Genomic DNA, 12,336 nt, shown 5'->3' with positions numbered 1-12,336 from the left:
TATAAAGATTGTTATAGTAGTTGGGTACTAGGTTAACCACTCAAGAGTCAGCCTAGGGTATCTTTATCATTTATCCCTATCAGGGAATTAACCTATTTAACAAAATGATTTGCTGGGTCTGGTGGTCATCATAAAATGTTTGCATACTTAGTGTATTTATGAGAAGGACTATTCCCTTTAGAATAGGACATCAAACAACTTAGTATGTAAGTATAGTTGCAAGAAAAAGTGGACCCTTTGGAATTACCTGGATTTCTGCATTGATTACTTACAAAATGTGGTCTGACTGTGTTTGCCTATAATTGTAATATGATTGGGATAGCAATTTGACTAAACTAATAATACACAAACTGTTGTACCATTCATGCCTTTTTAGTGAATAAATTGAGTAAAGAAAATGTACGGTAAGTGATCCTCCGTGTTAATGACTTCTCCAAGAGCCAATTAACTAAGTGTTTCAGCTATGGAGATTAGAAATGTGAGTTTTTCATAGATGCTTTGCTCTTTCAATAAAGGAAGACAAAGCCTGGTTATAAATCCTGTTTTTCTCAAGAAATCTTGGTTAGGGTGAACCATACGTTGATACAAACAACTTTCAGAAGATCTCTGACAAAGCTGGAAAAGACTACAAAAACATTGCTAGATGAATTATGTACAAATTGAGACATCTCTAGACTGCTACTCTTCTTAGAACTTGGTATCCTGTTAATTGTACGCCAAAACAGCAACACCACAATCCTGAAAGGGGTGCGAAAGAACCCACGGTAAACAGCAAAAAAACCTTCAGAAGACTGTACAAGCTGCAAAAACCCCTATTTATGTGTTCATGATTATTAAAAAAATAATAATAAATGAAAATGAATGGTGTCCATGAAAGACACCACGGGAAGCTGCTGCTGCTGTCCCGCCCCACCCCCCAAAACGAAAAAAATTGGCCCATCTCAAGTTCATCTGAAGCCACAAGCTGTTCTACAATGCTTTAGGGAAAATGTGTCATGGACTGGTCTAGCTAGTCTGCCTAAAAGGGCCACTTGGCATAAGTTCTACCTAGTAGGGTGTTTGAGGCTTCTGCCTCACTCACGAACAGATTGCATTGGCTGCAAGGAGACTCCTACTTGTATCTGTAGAGTGACTGCCAAACAATTGGGCAGATGGGAAGAGCATAAACAGAGGAAGTCAGATGTCAATACCAGGTATACAGAATATAGGGCAAATCAAATGAGAAGATGAAATCCAGTTCAGATACAAGCTGAGTCAGGAAACCAGAGAGGAACTACAAATCAAAGCATGACTGTTAGCAGCAATGTCAGGAAGACCACAGCCAGATACTGAGAATTTCAAGAGAAGGTTAATCTAAAGGAAGAATCAAATATTCAAAATTCTGACACAGATCACACCAGAGTGGAACCGGAAGTCTGGGAAAGCTGGGTAATATACTCTGACTCGGCTAGCTAATTTGCAACTACTAACTAACTTCTGAGCTTAGAACCAAAGAGGAGAATTGGGCCACTTTCACACAGCCAATAAAATAGGGTCATACACATGAGCAATTTTGCTCCCCCCCCCCCCCCCCCGCATCACATGGCGGTGCAGGAAACAACTGCAGCATATCCTATCTTTTGGCATTCCCTTGGAATGCATCGCCTATTGTTTTCAATGGGACAGGTGAAGCATTGTACAGCATGCAAGGTACACGTGAGTGCGACGTGAGGTTTAACATTGAAAACATGCATCGTCACTTCCCTGTTTCAATGCCCAATATCGCACTCTCCTGTGTGAAATTAGCCTTAAATCTTACTAAGTTGCAACTACTGGGTATGGTCATATAGCAGAGCTGAATGGGTCACCAAGATTAGATGGCTACACAATCATACTGTTGCATCCTAAGAACGTGCAACCTCAATAACATAAATCAAAAGCACAACTATGCAAAAGGAAACAAAAACTAAAGGGGAATGCTCTCCCTATCGTCCCCCTAACCCGGGAGGGGGCCCTGCCTACTCGGCAGACCGACCGCGCTGATAAGTGCGAGCCTGCACTCGAACCTGGGCCACTGACCAGTCCTTCACTGGAGGCCCTAGCACAAAGCAAATGGAGAAACAAAACCAAACAGTAATGAACTTAGCTTCAAATGAAGAGCTTCCACCACTCTGTGTTGCTCTGACGCTGTCCAACATAAGACTGAAGTGAATCATTGACCAGCACAGGAGTAACAGTTAGCACTGCTTAAATAGGAGCAGAGCTACTTAGCACCAGGTGCTGACTGACATTAATCTTGCAAACGCCACACCTCTCAGCTCCAGGAGAGGTAGGAATGCCGCTAAACCCTGGTCTGGCCTGAAGGCAAGGTGGGAACCTCAGAACGGCTGCAACAGTACCTCCCCTTCTAGGAGGGGCCCCAGGACCCTTATGATCCGGACGACCAGGGTTTGATCTGTGAAATTTTTTGACTCGACGGGAGTCCAAAATGTGATTACCAACTGCTCCTCCCCATCCGCTAGCACAGGAGTCGGGGATGGAGGGTCATTCCCAGGATCAATGAATCTTTTGAGCCGAGATTTGTGGAAAACATTGTTAATTTTCATCGCTCTGGGAATTTCTAACCGGAAGGCCACCGCATTACTCTTCTCAATTATTTTAAATGGACCGATAAATTGCGGGCCCAGTTTAGCGGCTGGTTGCTTGAGTTTTATATTTCTGGTAGACAACCAAACCAAGTCTCCAACACGGCATTCCGCCCCCTCTGGGCGGTGACTGTTAGCAACTCGCTTTCTCCGCTGAACTGCTCGCCGTAACTCTCTCTGGACCTCGGCCATAATAGGCCCAGAAGAATCCGGCTGCCCCAGTGCCGGAGCCGTAGCAACACACGTCTTCAATTTCTGAACCCTCTCAGGATCCATCTTAAAACCCTCTTGGGTATAAGCTTTGAGCGTCAGTCTCTCAGGAGGGGGTATGCGGCTCCTGGGGAACTCGTAGTTAGGGAGAAGTTTAATAGCACAATCTCACTGTCTGTGCGGTGGTAATTTGTCTGCCCCCACTGGGGGAAGCCCCTCAGAGAGGTCAGTGATGACTTCCGGCAGCTCTTCTGTCTGAGTAGAAGCTATATCAACAGAAACGCAACTAGACAGACAACCAGGGCTCCATTCAACAATGTCCCCCTTCTCCCAGTCTACTACCGGGTTGTGTAGACGTAGCTAAGGCAGCCCCAAGACTACTTGCGAAGGGAGGGATTCCATGACATATAATATTATAATCTCCCTGTGGAACAGCCCAATTTTTAAATGGACGTTAGGCACACAAAACCTCAGACTTCTCTGCGATAGTGGAGCAGCATCAATGGCGGATACGGGAATGGGAAACTTCAGAGCCTTCATCTCTAAGCCTAAACGTCTGACCGTCTCCCGATGTATTAAATTAATACTAGCTCCACAATCCAGAAGGACTCTTATGGGGCTGCCCACACTATCAGACAGGATCTCAGCAGGAAGCACCAGTCTGGAGGGTGATATCCAGGCAATTTGATGGCCTAGAGGGGCCCTCTCAGTAATCTCCCGGTCATCAAGTCCTGGCTGGCAATTATGACGGGGACAACACTGAGCCATGCGACCAATGCGGTTACAGGAAAAGCAACGACCTTTACACTGTACTTTGTTCCCATTCCTAGCCCTGGCAGCCAGAGACCCTAACTGCATGGGCTCCTCCACATCCGCTGATAAGAAGCCAGAATCTATGGAGAGTTCCTGATGTCTCTCCCTGATCCGTCTCCCAGCTTTGATAGCCAGAAACATGGCCTCATCAAGACTGGATAACCTACCAGTACATTCTTGATTTTATTGGATAGACCCCAATGGAACTGGCTCTTTAAAGCAGGGTCATTCCACTGGGTTTCTGCTGCCCAACGTCGAAACCCAGCACAATAAACTTCTGATATTCCCTTCAGCCACCGATAGCTTGTATGGGTCGTCATAGATAAGACCCAATGCAGCAAAAAAGTCATCCACCGAGTCCAAGGCCTCAGACATGGGGGGCAATGAAAGCCCATGCCTGTGGCACCCCCTGCAGTCTGGACATGACAATGCCCACCCTCTGGGCATCGTCCCCTGAAGACACAGTACGCAGTCTGAAATAGAGCTTACAGGCATCCCGAAAGGATCCGAATTTCTGCCTATCACCAGAAAAACGATCGGGTAGCTCAATTTTTGGTTCCTTGCTGTGAACCTGCAGCGCAGTTTGTCGCTGTTTTATCTCAGCGAGCTCAGCAGCCAGCGTGCCAAGCTGGTGCGACAAAACCTCAAGGGGATTCATAGTAACAGCACAGAATCTCCCTGAGTAGGTAAGGGCTGGTCAATCTGTTGCGTCCTAAGAACGTGCAACCTCAATAACATAAATCAAAAGCACAACTGTGCAAAAGGAAACAAAAACTAAAGGGGAATGCTCTCCCTATCGTCCCCCTAACCCGGGAGGGGGCCCTGCCTACTCGGCAGACCGACCGCGCTGATAAGTGCGAGCCTGCACTCGAACCTGAGCCACTAACCAGTCCCTCACTGGAGGCCCTAGCACAAAGCAAAAGGAGAAACAAAACCAAACCAAACAGTAATGAACTTAGCTTCAAATGAAGAGCTTCCACCACTCTGTGTTGCTCCGACGCTGTCCAACATAGGACTGAAGTGAATCATTGACCAGCACAGGAGTAACAGTTAGCACTGCTTAAATAGGAGCAGAGCTACTTGGCACCAGGTGCTGACTGACATTAATCTTGCAACCACCACACCTCTCAGCTCCAGGAGAGGTAGGAATGCTGCTAAACCCTGGTCTGGCCTGAAGGCAAGGTGGGAACCTCAGAACGGCTGCAACACATACAATGATCATGCACTGGCCAAAACACTGTCTGTTTGTTATAGAACAATCAAAATAATTTTATGGCAAAATGTTCTATAACAGATTAAATAAATCTGGAATTTTTGAGCACAATGCTATATTTGGAAGGAAGAAAAAAAATCTATGAACCCCCAACAATGAAAACCTCATCCTGAGGGCTCTTTCCCATGAGAGTAAGAATTTCTATGTGTGCCCGCCGGCGCTGTAAAAATGTGTGAACGGGCGCATATACACAGAGGCTGCAATGCCGTTGCCTCCCCTTCCCTCCCCCTTAAAGAATAGTTTAGGGTTATTCTTGCTCTTTAGCAATCAGTCCCTCTGCCTACTCCTTGGCAGTTTTGATATTTTCCTTACATAATTTGCTTTTTTTCCCCCTGTATGATTTTAGCGCTACTTCGCTGCCTTCTTGTTTTAGTAATTTAAATGCTTTCTTTTTATTGCTTATTGTCCCCCTTACAGTCTTGTTAAGCCACATTGGTTTCCTTCTACTTGTAATTTGTTTATTTTTAAAGGGTATGAACTGCTCACATGAGATAATTGGGATGTTTTTAAACTTCTCCCAGTTGTCACCTGTCCTGTTATTTTTCAGTATGCTGTCCTAATTTATGTTCCCAAGAGTAATTCTGAGCTGATCAAATTTTGCTTTACTGAAGTTTAGTTTTTTTGCTGCTCCCTGATGAGGCTTCCTGTTGAATTACAGCTGGAATTTAATTATATTTTGGTCACTGTTTTCCAAGTGCCCCTCAACCTGCACCCCTATTATTCGGTCCGGTTTGTTAGTTAATACTAAGTCCAGAGTGGCCCTCCCTCTAATTGGCTCCCAAACAAGTTGAGAAAGGTAGTTATTAGAGATGAGCGAGCGTACTCATCCGAGCTTGATGCTCGTTCGAGTATTAGGGTACTCGAGATGCTCGTTACTCGAGACGAGCACCACGCGGTGTTCGAGTCATTTCCATTTTCTTCCCAGAACATTTTGCGCCGTTTTCTGGCCAATAGAAACACAGGGAAGGCATTACAACTTCCTCCTGAAGTTCCAGCCCTATCCCACCCCCCCCTGCAGTGAGTGGCTGGGGAGATCAGGTGACACCCGAGTATAGCAACTGGGGCCGGCCGCGTATCGCCACAGATGCACGCTGAGAGACATTAGGGAAAGTGCCGTCCTGCTGTAGCTGCTATAGGGAGAGTGTTAGGCTGTTATCTTCGTCTTCAAGAACCCCAATGGTCCTTCTTAGGGCCACATCTGACCGTGTGCAATACTGTTGAGGCTGCTTTTAGCAGTTTTGCAAATTTATTTTTTTTTGTATATCGGGCGTGCAGACCATAGCGTCCTCAGTCTGCATGCAGTCATTTTACTGAGTATAGAGGCAGTACTGGTGAGGCAGGGACAGTGGTACAGGGAAAGAGATATACTGGCTATATAGGCAGTGGGCTTTTTCAAAAAAATTGGAAAAAAAATCTTTGGGCTGCCTGTGACCGTGTTCAGTTTACTGCGTGTCTGCTGGGGGTAGTAGTCGCTCATTAATACCCAGCTAGGTGTTACTGCAGACTTGTGCATAATTTTTTCTGGCTGCACTGTGCTTTCAATAACCACAGTCATCCTCCAACAGGGAAATCCATATACAGGCTATATAGGCAGTGGGCTTTTTCCCAAAAATTGGAAAAAAATACTATATTTGGACTGCCTGTGACCGTCTTCAGTTTACTGCGTGTCTGCTGGGGGTAGTAGTCGCTCATTAATACCCAGCTAGGTGTTACTGCAGACTTGTGCATAATTTTTTCTGGCTGCACTGTGCTTTCAATAACCACAGTCATCCTCCAACAGGGAAATCCATATACAGGCTATATAGGCAGTGGGCTTTTTCCCAAAAATTGGAAAAATAGTAGTCGCTCATTAATACCCAGCCTTGCGCATCATTTTTTCTGGCTGCACTGTGCCTGCCAACCCTCTACAGTGTGTGCCTCCGGTTCCTCCTCATCACAGAGGCAATTATAAGTTGACATGAGGGTGGTGTGGCTATGAAGTGAGTGTGTGGCATGGGGGCAGCTGAAGAGAGCGCAGTGACACTTTTGTGTGTGCAGCAGACGCTGGGTCGTGTGGGGCGGTTCGGCAGCATGTTACCCAGGAGAAGTGGCAGTGGAGTGTCATGCAGGCAGTGATTGTGCTTTGTTGAAGGTAGTGTGGTGTTTAGCTAAGGTATGCCTTGCTAATGAGGGTTTTTCAGAAGTAAAAATTGTTGGGGGGGGGGGCACTCTTGCCCCTATTGTGGCTTAATAGTGGGACCTGGGAACTTGAGATGCAGCCCAACATGTAGCCCCTCGCCTGCCCTATCCGTTTCTGTGTTGTTCCCATCACTTTCTTGAATTTCCCAGATTTTCACAAATGAAAACCTTAGTGAGCATCGGCGATATACAAAAATGCTCGGGTCGCCCATTGACTTCAATGGGGTTCGTTACTCGAAACGAACCCTCGAGCATCGCGGGAAGTTCGACTCGAGTAACGAGCACCCAAGCATTTTGGTGCTCGCTCATCTCTAGTAGTTATCTTTAATTATTCTCAAAAACCAAATGCCTTAATATTATTTCAGTTTCTTCTGTTGCTTTTGGTGGCCTATAGAAAACCCCTATCAAGATTTTGTCATTCTTTGCTCTCTGTATTTCTACCCACAGAGATTCCACATGTTCATCTCCTGCAACTATACCTTCTTGTATCTTCGGCATTAGGTACAATTTAACATACAAGCATACCCCTTCCCCTTTCTGGTTGCCACGGTCTTCTGAATAGATTGTAACGCTGTAAGTAGCTAATACAGCCAGTTCTAACTGTACCAACCCCAACTCCTGCTTGACGACCCCCCTCCCCCCACCCCCACCCCCCCACCCACCAACGCGCGCACACACTCCCATTACTTGATGAACTGAAACACATTTACAGGAAGAAATGGTCCAAAATTCCTCAACTTTGTGCAAATATTACTTGGGCCTCATTCACACGAGCATGTGTTTTCACGCTGGCCATATGCACTGTAAAATTGCAATAATGAAGAGTAGTCGCGATCGACTCCCGACGTTAATTAGCGTTTTCTCGTCCAGTCACACAGGCGTATCACTTGAAAATTACACTGCAGCACGGAATTTCATCAGTCGGCAGACTGACTTCTAATAGCTTAAATAAAGCTAGCGAGCGCCGGATGCAGGTAAACTCCCTCCCCCCTTCCTTTTTCTCAGCTCCCATAGGAGCTTCCTGCGTTTTTTGTGAAAAGATAGGTTGTGCAGTGATTAAAATATACATATATGATCTGTATTTTATTCCTCATTGCATGTGTTAATTAAATGCTATTGCATTACCCTACAAACTACATTTTTTGTTACTCATTAACTGAATGGCTGTATTCTTTATATTAGGCTAATCGACATAGTAATGGGTAGTGTGTCTGTGGGAATGATATGTTCCGTGACCTCTACCATTGGGCAATGTTTTTATAGTAATATTCTATGCCCGAGGATACCACATGACCTTGGCTACACTAGTGTATTAATAGGGGTTTCGGGGCCCGAGGCCCCCCTCACCACTTATATCGCCAGGAGACTCACATGCACCCTCTATCTGGCCAAACCTTAACATCTGTTTCACACAAAGCAGCGCTGCACACAGTCCTACACTGCTTGTCGCCTGACTCGACTGCAGCAATACACATTCTTACGTGCTGCCTGTTGCTCTGTTTGGTCAGAGCGTAGCATGACTATTCTTTCTCCTGATGCCACAAAGTAAACCAGAACAGGGAGGGGGAGTTGTGCTAGGCTCTGACTGAACCAAGCTGCTGCAGCCAATCTGACCTCAGTGTTCAAGCACTAACATCTCTGATTGGCTGCAGCAGCTTGTGACATCCAATAAAAAGGCCAGCTGCAGCCTATCAACAAAGTCCTGGCTAAGAGCATAGAACTTCCGTGGGAAGCTTAGAGAGGGGGGCATACCTGGGAAGCAGGAATTAAAAAAGGAAAAAAACTCTGACATCCCCTTTAAGGGCCACAAAAAGACCATTATGACTTTGTCAGCATTTTTTACTTTTCTGTAGCACAAAATGGGCATTATTACTTTGCAGGAAACGCAGAAAAAAAGTATTTGTATGTGGGGCATAAAGAAGTTCTTACAATGTGAGGGTACAAGGGAGGCATTCTTTCTTGTGGTGGTCAATATGGGTGAATTATTACTGTGTTTGAGCAGTATTACCTTGTGAGGCACAAGAGGGGGCACGTTTACTGTTGGAGACACTCTGTGGGGCATTGGGGGTAGTAGCAGGATGGAGATTGTGTAGAGTCGTAGATCTAGGAAGTCCTCTTCATGGCTGTCTGGACAAAATGGAGAGGAAAAGAGAAATTTGATGTCGTGTGATCACTGGAGGTAACTGCACTGTAATTACTGTCCATGTGCAGAACTATTCTATGGTGACTGCACTATTTAGAGGTTACTAGAGCTGAGCTATTTGTGTGTGTGTGTGGTATTTTTGGGGTGCACCATGGACAAAGTAACTGCAGTAGGGGGCCCAAGCGGAACCTTTGCACCCAGGCCCCCAAGCATGGCCAACTAGTTATTTTATCAGTTCAGACTTGACATGATATGCCAAGCATAGTTGGGGAATTGGTCAGGCAGAAAGTGAACTTAATGTGATCTAAATATTGCCCTTTCTTTAGCACAGTCAGTCCAATTTCTTACTGACTTATCTGCCTATTTCATCCACCCTTAAAGATTGGTTTAGAACTCTATCAGTATCTCTAAGAATTAAACCTTTGCATGGGTGTCATTATGAGGTTGTATGTATATTTATAGTCTTGTTTGTACTGTGGACAGCTACTGATGTATCTTGTCTCCACCAGAAGCATGGAGACAAAATGCACGCCCACAACCAACACCCATAACTTGATTGGCTGAGCAGGAGAATGGGTGCCCATTATCTCCCCTCCCACCTCGTGTCACTCACCGCTCCACTGCTCTCCCTTGTCCCCTTCCCGCCTCCTGCGCTGTCAATCTCCTCACTCCTGTCACATATTGCAACCATTATGTGAGGCCTGCTGTCAAGGAGACTGACAGTGGCTGACCGATTGCATCGGGCAGGAAGGAGAGAAGGCAGAGTGTCGGGGCCAGTGACAAGTGAAGGGATAGAAGTTTGTAAGCGGCAGACACATTACAGCGCTGATGGGAGGCTGGCAGGGAGTCTCCCCACGGGGGACACACTGCGCCGGAGCTGGTAGGCGACAACTTCCAGTAGGAGAGATTATGTAACAGCGGGGCAGATGATGTTACGGTGGGGGGAGGTGGGGAATGGCAGAGCGCACGGGAGAGATGAAGCCGGAAAGGGAATAATGAGAGAGTGTAACAAGAAAAGCCTCCCTTACAGGGTCACCAGCAGAGAGAGTGCACCTGGCCCCCCGGCGGGGGAAGAGTGACAGGGTCGCCAGCAGCGGAAATGGGATGTCCCAGCCGGGGAGATGATGGGCACCCATTTTTCTACCCAGCCAATAAAGTTGTGGGCGTGCATTTTGTCTCCACCCATTCTTCTGGTGGAGACAAGATACACCAGTACCCTGTGAACATAGCAATGCAATTTTCTAGTACAATTAGTAGGAGCTGTACCATGCTGTGATGCAATATATTCCATATTCATCTGCTGCTTAAAGCCCTGAAGAAAATGTGTTTGCATTCTACGATATCATTTGTATCCGTGTGGTCAGTATAATGAATTTCATTTCATTGCATTCTGTAACTGTTTGAATGGCTACTTTTATCAGGAAACCTATTACATTCTTTATAGCTCTGAATCATTAATTCATTGGCATTTCTTCATACCACTAGCTGTTCCGCTTCCAGACATATAAAATGGCAACAGAGTTATATATATTTTAAACCAATTGAAAAGGGGAAGTTGAACTGTTCCTGCAAATTATGCTTTATCAATTGTAAAATGGGTTTGTAGGAGTCATTTCCCAAGAGAAATATTTCCTTTTTTATATGGTTACCTTTTAAATATGACAAGCTCTTAGTACCATGAATATATTCCAGAAAGTAGTGGTTGACTATTTTATTTTTATAAGGTCTATGAAGAGGTGTTTACTACTTTTATGGTCATTATTCCTAGGATGGTAAAATGATTCCTATTCAGCATTGCTAATGAATAATTTCATGTTCCTGGTGTGCAGTGAATTACTGCTCCAGTCTCTGGTGACCACTCTTCAATTACTTGATTGCATTGTCCTGTGTCAAAACGGAGAGCTGCTAAGCCGATTGGCTTCTGGTATTTTCACCCTCTTCGGGAAGCTACGTGTAAGCTATCTTAGACTATTGATGTGAAAATTCCTATTTTGCTGACCTCTTGATGAAGCGCAGCACAACAACTGTAGGTATGAGAGCGACAGCACATTCGTTGGCTGCCTCTTACCTTTTTGTATTCTTCTGGTTAATCCTTGTGTTCAGTTTATTCCAGGCAATTGCCTAATATACTTTCATTAGACTTTCTTCTGCTGCAAACAAGAGAAACTTTTCAGCTAGCTCAAAAAAGAACCCACTAGGAAATTAAATTCCATTCAACCCATGTATGGGGTACAGCACCATTGGATTTCACCAAAAAAATCTGTCAACATAGAGGGGCAGATTTACTAATATTGTCTAATAGACCGTGTAAACAGAGTAAGCAGTCTTAAGATTTATCCTCCAGCATGAGTTGATGTGATAAATCTGGTGCATTTTAAGACTGTGTGTCTAAGTTTTTATATCATCAATTGGTTGGCTTAGTTTTTCACAAGTTTTTGCGGAAAACTTCTGTCTCAATGTTGCATTTAGGCCCTTTTCCCTGCAAAGCCATGTCCCTTTTACCGACATGTTGAAAAGTGTCTAAAACGCATCATAAATGTAGCATGTAAGACCGCTTTCTTGCACAGTTTGTACCAGAACATTGGCACACCTTGAATAGTAATCTGCCCCAGAGAATTTGTTTTCCACATACCCAGATTGACCACATTTAATCAGAGATTCCCATCTAGTATTGTGTTAGACCAACTTTTGGCGTGCAGCAATTCTTGGGGACATAGACTCCACTAGGTGTTGAAATCGATCTGCAGGAATATTGGCCCATGTGAACAGGATAGATTCTCGTAGTTGGAGGTACAGACACGCTCTGAGTAGCTGACAGTTGGCATGCCAGTTTTGTATTTACCTGTAATTTGGTTGACTGTGCACTGCCTATTTATTAGAACGATTCTTGACATCCTCTTGTGACTTCCTTCACTGACAAGTTGTATGTTAACAGGATTTCCTTTCACTCAATATTTTTTCTTAATCACACAATCTCCGTACGCTTTGGACTCTGTTGTATTAGAAAATCCCACAAGGTTGGCAGTTTTTGAAATACTGACCCTGGTTAGTCTAGCACTAATGACCATGCCTTGTTCAAAGTCAATCAGATCGCT

The 12,336-nt window shown here is 44.9% G+C and overlaps 1 protein-coding gene across 5 annotated transcripts in view; it reads left to right on the top strand.

Moving 5' to 3' along the window:
• MAGI2 (membrane associated guanylate kinase, WW and PDZ domain containing 2) overlaps positions 1-12,336 on the top strand; it is a 955,112-nt gene that overhangs the window by 447,281 nt on the left and 495,495 nt on the right. The window lies entirely within an intron of this gene.

The sequence above is a fragment of the Eleutherodactylus coqui genome, chromosome 2 (assembly GCF_035609145.1).
Source record: "Eleutherodactylus coqui strain aEleCoq1 chromosome 2, aEleCoq1.hap1, whole genome shotgun sequence".
Classification (NCBI taxonomy): domain Eukaryota; kingdom Metazoa; phylum Chordata; class Amphibia; order Anura; family Eleutherodactylidae; genus Eleutherodactylus; species Eleutherodactylus coqui.
Note: the sequence above shows the minus strand (reverse complement) of the source record. Positions and strands in the feature narration are given on the sequence as shown.